Source organism: Pongo pygmaeus, chromosome 2 (assembly GCF_028885625.2).
Source record: "Pongo pygmaeus isolate AG05252 chromosome 2, NHGRI_mPonPyg2-v2.0_pri, whole genome shotgun sequence".
Classification (NCBI taxonomy): Eukaryota; Metazoa; Chordata; class Mammalia; order Primates; family Hominidae; genus Pongo; species Pongo pygmaeus.
Window position 1 is genome coordinate 154,761,183 of NC_085930.1, and position 9,278 is coordinate 154,770,460.

Consider the following 9,278-nt stretch of genomic DNA (forward strand, 5'->3'; position numbering starts at 1 on the left):
AGCTCTGCACCAAGCGGACCTAATAGACATCTACAGAACTCTCCACCCCAAATCAACAGAATATACATTTTTTTCAGCACCACACCACACCTATTCCAAAATTGACCACACAGTTGGAAGTAAAGCTCTCCTCAGCAAACGTAAAAGATCAGAGATTATCACAAACTGTCTCTCAGACCACAGTGCAATCAAACTAGAACTCACGATTAGGAAACTCACTCAAAACTGCTCAACTACATGGAAACCAAACAACCTGCTCCTGAATGACTACTGGGTACATAACGAAAAGAAGGCAGAAATGAAGAGGTTCTTTGAAACCAATGAGAACAAAGACACAACATACCAGAATCTCTGGGACACATTCAAAGCAGTGTGTAGAGGGAAATTTATAGCACTAAATGCCCAAAAGAGAAAGCAAGAAAGATCTAAAGTTGACACCCTAACATCACAATTAAAAGAACTAGAGAAGCAAGAGCAAACACATTCAACAGCTAGCAGAAGGCAAGAAATAACTAAAATCAGAGCAGAACTGGAGGAAATAGAGACACAAAAAAACCATCAAAAAATTAATGAAAACCAGGAGCTGGTTTTTTGAAAGGATCAACAAAATTGATAGACCATTAGCAAGACTAATAAAGAAAAAAAGAGAGAAGAATCAAATAGACGCAATAAAAAATGATAAAGGGGATATCACCACCGATCCCACAGAAATACAAACTACCATCAGAGAATACTACAAACACCTCTACGCAAATAAACTAGAAAATCTAGAAGAAACGGATAAATTCCTCAACACATACAGTCTTCCAAGACTAAACCAGGAAGAAGTTGAATCTCTGAATAGACTAATAACAGGATCTGAAATTGTGGGAATAATCAATAGCTTACCAACCAAAAAGAGTCCAGGACCAGATGGATTCACAGCCGAATTCTAAGGAGGAACTGGTACCATTCCTTCTGAAACTATTCCAATCAATAGAAAAAGAGGGAATCCTCCCTAACTCATTTTATGAAGCCAGCATCATCCTGATACCAAAGCCGGGCAGAGACACAACCAAAAAAGAGAATTTTAGACCAATATCCTTGATGAACATTGATGCAAAAATCCTCAATAAAATACTGGCAAACCGAATCCAGCAGCACATCAAAAAGCTTATCCACCATGATCAAGTGGGCTTCATCCTGGGATGCAAGGCTGGTTCAATATATGCAAGTCAATAAATGTAATCCAGCATATAAACAGAACCAAAGACAAAAACCGCATGATTATCTCAATAGATGCAGAAAAGGCCTTTGACAAAATTCAACAACGCTTCATGCTAAAAACTCTCAATAAATTAGGTATTGATAGAATGTATCTCAAAATAATAAGAGCTATCTATGACAAACCCACAGCCAATATCATACTGAATGGGCAAAAACTGGAAGCATTCCCTTTGAAAACTGGCATGAGACAGGGTTGCCCTCTCTCACCACTCCTATTCAACATAGTGTTGGAAGTTCTGGCCAGGGCAATTAGGCAGGAGAAGGAAATAAAGGGTATTCAATTAGGAAAAGAGGAAGTCAAATTGTCCCTGTTTGCAGATGACATGATTTTATATCTAGAAAACCCCATTGTCTCAGCCCAAAATCTCCTTAAATTGATAAGCAACTTCAGCAAAGTCTCAGGATACAAAATCAATGTACAAAAATCACAAGCATTCTTATAAACCAATAACAGACAAACAGAGAGCCAAATCATGAGTGAACTCCCATTCACAATTGCTTCAAAGAGAATAAAATACTTAGGAATCCAACTTACAAGGGACGTGAAGGACCTCTTCAAGGAGAACTACAAACCACTGCTCAATGATATAAAAGAGGACACAAAGAAATGGAAGAACATTCCATGCTCATGGGTAGGAAGAATCAATATCGTGAAAATGGCCATACTGCCCAAGGTAATTTATAGATTCAATGCCATCCCCATCAAGCTACCAATGACTTTCTTCACAGAATTGGAAAAAAACTACTTTAAAGTTCATATGGAACCAAAAAAGAGCCCGCATCGCCAAGTCAATCCTAACCCAAAAGAACAAACCTGGGGGCATCATGCTACCTGACTTCAAACTATACTACAAGGCTACAGTAACCAAAACAGCATGGTACTGGTACCAAAACAGAGATATAGATCAATGGAACAGAACAGAGCCCTCAGAAATAATGCCACATATCTACAACTATCTGATCTTTGACAAACCTGAGAAAAACAAGCAATGGGGAAAGGATTCCCTATTTAATAAATGGTGCTGGGATAACTGGCTAGCCATATGTAGAAAGCTGAAACTGGATCCCTTCCTTACACCTTATACAAAAATTAATTCAAGATGGATTAAAGACTTACGTGTTAGACCTAAAACCATAAAAACCCTAGAAGAAAAGCTAGGCATTACTATTCAGGACATAGGCACGGGCAAGGACTTCATGTCTAAAACACCAAAAGCAATGGCAACAAAAGCCAAAATTGACAAATGGGATCTAATTAAACTAAAGAGCTTCTGCACAGCAAAAGAAACTACCATCAGAGTGAACAGGCAACCTACAAAATCGGAGAAAATTTTCGCAACCTACTCATCTGACAAAGGGCTAATATCCAGAATCTACAATGAACTCAAACAAATTTACAAGAAAAAAACAACCCCATCAAAAAGTGGGCAAAGGATATGAACAGACACTTCTCAAAAGAAGACATTTATGCAGCCAAAAAACACACGAAAAAATGCTCATCATCACTGGCCATCAGAGAAATGCAAATCAAAACCACAATGAGATACCATCTCACACCAGTTAGAATGGCAATCATTAAAAAGTCAGGAAACAACAGGTGCTGGAGAGGATGTGGAGAAATAGGAACACTTTTACACTGTTGGTGGGACTGTCAACTAGTTCAACCATTGTGGAAGTCAGTGTGGCAATTCCTCAGGGATCTAGAACTAGAAATACCATTTGACCCAGCCATCCCATTACTGGGTATATACCCAAAGGACTATAAATCATGCTGCTATAAAGACACATGCACACGTATGTTTATTGTGGCACTATTCACAATAGCAAAGACTTGGAACCAAGCCAAATGTCCAACAATGATAGACTGGATTAAGAAAATGTGGCACGTATACACCATGGAATACAATGCAGCCATAAAAAAGGATGAGTTCATGTCCTTTGTAGGGACATGGATGAAGCTGGAAACCATTATTCTCAGCAAACTATTGCAAGGACAAAAAACCAAACACTGCATGTTCTCACTCATATATGGGAATTGAACAATGAGAACACATGGACACAGGAAGGGGAACATCACACTCTGGGGACTGTTGTGGGGTGGGGGGAGGGGGGATGGATAGCATTAGGAGATATACCTAATGCTAAATGATGAGTTAATGGGTGCAGCACACCAACATGGCACATGTATACATATGTAACAAACCTGCACGTTGTGCACACATACCCTAAAACTTAAAGTATAATAAGAATAAAATTTAAAAAAAAAAGAAAATCAATATAAAGAACTACCAAAGCAATCCAGGAAATAAACAAAGAGATAAACATTTTTTAAAGTCAATCAAAACTACTGGAATTAAAAAACTCATTTAAGGAATTTCAAAATACAATTGAAAGCTTTATAAATAGAGTAGACCAAGCAGAAGAAAGCATTCCAGAGTGTGAAGACTGCTCATTTGATCTAACCCAATTAAACATAGAAAATAATTCAAAAAAAAATTAAAATTCAAGAAAATTAGATTATGTAAAGCAACCAAACCTACAAATTATTGGATTTTCTGAGAGAGAAAAAGAATGGAAAAACAACATGGAAAACATATTTGAGAAAATAATTCAAAAAAAATCGCTAATCTCATAGAGATATGGATATGTAGGTACAAGAAATCCAAAGTACACATGTGAGATAATTTGCAAGATGAATATCAGTAAGGCATATAGTCACCAGACTGTCCAAGATCAAAAAAAACAAAACAACAACAACAACAAAAAAACTTTAGGGCTGCTAGAGAAAAGGGTCAGATTACTTAAAAAGGGAACAACTTCAGGCTGAGAGTGGGCTTCTCAGGAGAAACCTTCCAAGCCAGAAGAGACTGGGAGACTATTTTCAGCATTACTAAAAAGAAAAATTTTCAACCAAGAATTGAGTGTCTCATCAAACCAAGCCTCATAAGCAAAGCAGGAATAAAATCTTTTCCAGATAAACAATTGCTAAGGAAATCCATTACCATCAGACCGGTCCTATAAGAGATCCTTAAGGGAGTTATAAACATGGAAGTGAAAGAATAACAACTACTTCTACAAAAACACTCTTAAGTACGTAACCCACGTACCCTAAAAAGCAACTACACAATCTAGACTATAAAGCAACCAGCTAACAACATCAGGATATGATCAGAATCCCACATATTAATATTAACATTTAATATAATGGTCTATACAACCCACTTCATAGGCACAGAGTGGAAAGTTAAATAAAACAACAATAACCATCTGCTGTATTCACGGGACCCCTCTCACAAGAAATGACACCCATAGGCTCAAATTAAGTGTTGGAGAAATATCTATCACATACACAGAGAACAAAAAAGAGCAGCAGTCACTATCTTTATATCAGATAAGATGAACTTTAAATCAACAACAGTAAAAAAGGACAAACAAGGACATTATGTAATGATAAAGGATTCAATTCAACAAGAAGACTTAACTCTCCTAATATACATACCCAACATGAGAGCACCCAGAATCATAAAACCAAAAGACTTACACAGTCACACAATAAGAGTAGGGAACTTTAACACACCACTAACAGTTTTAGCTAGACCATCAGGGCAGAAAACCAACAAAGAAATTCTGGACTTAAAATTAACATTTGACCAATCAGACCTAATAGACGTCTACAGAACACCCCAACAAATAACCACAGAATATACATTCTTCTCACCTGCCCGTGGAACATACTCTACAATCAACCACATGCTCAGACACAAAGCAAGTCTCAGCAAATTTTAAAACACTGAAATTATACCAAGCATACTCTCAGACAACAGTGGAATAAAAATGTAAATTAATACCAAGAAGATCTCTCAAATCCACACAATTACATGAAAATTAAGCAACTTGCTTTTGAAGGACTTTTGCATAAACAATGAAATTAAGGTAACAATCAAAAATTATTTGAAATCAATTATACAAAGATACAACACACCAAAATCTCTGGGATGCAGCAAAAGCAGTGTTAAGAGGAAAGTTTATAGCACTAAATGCCTAAAGAAGTTAAAAAGATCTCAGATTAGCTACAAGGAATCATACCTAGAGGAACTAGGGACACAAGAAAAAGCAAACTCCAAAGCTAGGAGAAGAAAATAAATAACTAATACTGGAGCAAAACTTAATATAATTGGCTGGGCATGGGGGCTCATACCTGTAATCCCAGCACTTCGGGAGACCGAGGCTTGTGGATCACCTGAGGTCAGGAGTTTGAGACGAGCCTGGCTAACATGGTGAAACTCTGCCTCTACTAAAAATAACAAAAAAAAAATTTTTTTTATTATACTTTAAGTTTTAGGGTATACATGCACAACGTGCAGGTTTGTTACATATGTATACATGTGCCATATTGGTGTGCTGCACCCATTAACTCGTCATTTACATTAGGTATATCTCCTAATGCTATCCCACCCCCCTCCCCCCACCCCTCAACAGGCCCAGTGTGTGATGTTCCCCTTCCTGTGTCCAAGTGTTCTCACTGTTCAGTTCCCACCTATGAGTGAGAACATGTGGTGTTCGGTTTTTTTGTCCTTGCGATAGTTTGCTGAGAATAATGGTTTCCAGCTTCATCCATGTCCCTACAAAGGACATGAGCTCATCATTTTTTATGGCTGCATAGTATTCCATGATGCATATGTGCCACATTTTCTTAATCCAGTCTATCATTGTTGGACATTTGGGTTGGTTCCAAGTCTTTGCTATTGTGAATAGTGCCGCAATAAACATACGTGCGCATATGTCTTCATAGCAGCATGATTTATAATAACAAAATTACAAATTAATTAAAAAATAACAAAATTAACCAGGTGTGGTGGTGCATGCTTGTAATCCCAGCTACTCAGGAGGTTGAGGCAGGAGAATTGCTTGAACCTGGGAGGAGGAAGTTGCAGTGAACTGAAATTGTGCCACTGCATTCCAGCCTGGGCGACAGAGGAGCGAAACTCCATCTCAAAAAAAAAAAAATCCGAATATAATGGAGACTCAAAAATCCATATAAAGATCAATAAAACCAAAAGTTGATGTTTTGAAAGGATAAATAAGATAAATAGACCACTGGCAAGATTAGCAAAGAAAAAAAGAGAAAATTCAAATAAGCTCAATCAGAAAAGGAAAAGGTGACATTACAACTGATATGACAAAAATATAAAAGATCTTCAGAGACTGTGATGAACTCATCTATGCACACAAAATAGAAAATCTAAAGAAAAAATATAAATTCCTGAAAACACAGAACCATCCAATATTGAATTAAGAAGAAATTGAAATCCTGAATAGACCAATAAGTTCCAAAATGGAATCAGTAATTAAAAACCTAACAACCAGAAAAAAGCCTTGGACCAAGTGGATTAACAGCTGAATTCTGTCAGATGTATAAAGAAGAGTTAATACTAATGCTAGTAAAACTATTGCAATAAATCGAAGAGGAGGGACTCCTCCCTAAGTCATTTTATGAAGCCAGTATCATTTTGATATCAAAACCTGGCAGACACTATACAGAAAACTTCAGGCCAATACCTCTGATGAGCATAGATGCCAAAATCCTCAACAACATATTAGCAAATCAAATTTAGTAGCATATTGAAATGTCAATTAATCATGATCAAGTAGACTTCATTCCTGAAATGAAGGTTGGTTCAACAAACGCAAATCAATAAGTATGATTCATCTCATAAACAGAATTAAAGGCAAAAACTGATGATAATCCTAATAGATGCAGAAAAAGCTTTCAATAAAATTCAACATCTCTTCATGATAAAAACCCTCAACAAACCAGTCATCAAAGGAACATATCCACAAATCTACAGCCAACATCCTACTGAATGGGTAAAAGCTAGAAATATTCCCCTTAAAATATGGAACAAGACAAAGATGCCCACTCTCACCACTCCCAATCAACACAGTAATAAAAGCTCTATCCAGAGCAATCAGGCAAGGGAAAGAAATAAAAGGCAACTAAACAGGAAGATAAGAAAACAACTTATCTCTCTTTACTGATGACATAATTCTTTATCTAGAAAACCCTAAAGACTCCATCAAAGGCCTCCCAGAGCTGATAAATGACCTCAGTAAAGTTTTAGGGTACAAAAATCAATGTACAAAATTCAGCAGCATTTCTTTTTTTTTTTTTTTTCATCTTGCTCTGTCACCCAGGCTGGAGTGCAGTGGCATGATCTCTGCTCACTGCAGGCTCCGCCTTTCAGGTTTCAGCGATTCTCCTGGCTCAGCCTCCCAGGTGGCTAGGATTACAGGCACGCACCACCACACCTGGCTAATTTTTGTATTTTCAGTAAAGACATGGTTTCACTCTGTTGGCCAGGCTGGTCTCGAACTCCTGATCTCAGGTGATCTGCCTACCTTGGCCTCCCAAAGTGCTAGGATTACAGGCATGAGCCACTGAGCCCAGTCATAATTCAGTAGCATTTCTATATACCAATAATGTCCAAGTTGACAGCCAAATCAAGAACACAATATCATTTACAATAGCCACACATGAAAATATAATACCTAGATACATCTAACTAAGATAGATCTAACCAAGGAGGTAAAACATCTCTACAAGGAAAGTTACAAAACCCTGCTGCAAGAAATCATATGTGGCCCAAACAAATGGAAAAACATTACATGCTCATGGATTGAAAGAATCAATATTATTAAAACGGTTTTATGGCCCGGTCTATAGATATGATGCTATTCCTTTCAAACTACAAATGTCATTTTTTTCACAGTTAGAAAAATCTCTTCTAAAGTTCATATGGAACCAAATAAAAGCCTGAATAGCAAAACAATCCTAAGCAAATAAAAGGAACAAAAAAGCTGGTGGTATCACATTACCCAAATTCAAACTATATTACAAGGCTACAGTAACCAAAACAGCATTGCAGTGGTATGAAAACAGACACATAGACCAATGGAACAGAATACAGAACTCAAAGTAACTCCATACCTCTACAACCTTCTGATCTTCAAAAAAGTCAACAAAAATAAGCAATGGGGAACTTATTTGGTTTTGATGTGTGTCTCCTCCAAATCACATGTTCAAATGTGATCCTCTATGTTGAAGGTAGGGCCTAGTGGGAGGTGTTGGATCATTCCCTTGGTGATTCCCTTGGTGATACATGAGTTGCTGCTCTGTTAGTTCATGCAAGATCTGGTTGTATAAAAGAAGCATGGAACCTCCTTCTCTCTTGCTTCCTTCTCCGACTATGTGACATGCTGGCTTCCCTTCACCTTCTTCCATGATTGTAAGCTTCCTGAGGCCCCCACCAGAATCAGGCACTATGCTTCATGTACAGACTAAAGAACTATGAGCCAAATAAGCCTCATTTTTTCATAAATTACCCAGCTTCAGGTACTCCTTTCTAGCAACGCAAATGGATTAATACAGGAAATAACTCCCTATCCAATGAATGATACTGGGATAACTGATTATACAAACGCAGAAAAATAAAACAGAACCTCTACCTTTCATCACATGCAAAAACTAGCTCAAGGTGGATTAAAGACTTAGATTTTAGATGTCAAACTATAAAATTCCTAGAATAAAAGTTAGGAAATACCTTTCCTGACATCCGCCTTAGCAAAGAATTTATAATTAAGTTCTCAAAAGCAATGCAACAAGAAATTTGGCAGTTGGGACTTGATTAAACTAAAGATATTCTACACAGTAAAAGAAACTATCAATAGAGTAAACAGACAACCTACAGAATGAGAGAAAATATTTGCAAACTATGCATCCAATAGAGGTCTAATTTCCAGAATCTAAGGAACTTAAACAAATCAACAAGCAAAAACCTAATCACCCCATTAAAAAGTAAGCAAAGAACAGGAACAGATATTTCTCAAAAGAAGACATATAAGCATCTAACAAACATAAGAAAAAATGCTCATCACTAATCATCACAGAAATGCAAATCAAAACCACAATGAGATATCATCTCACACCAATCAGAATGGCTGTTATTAAAATG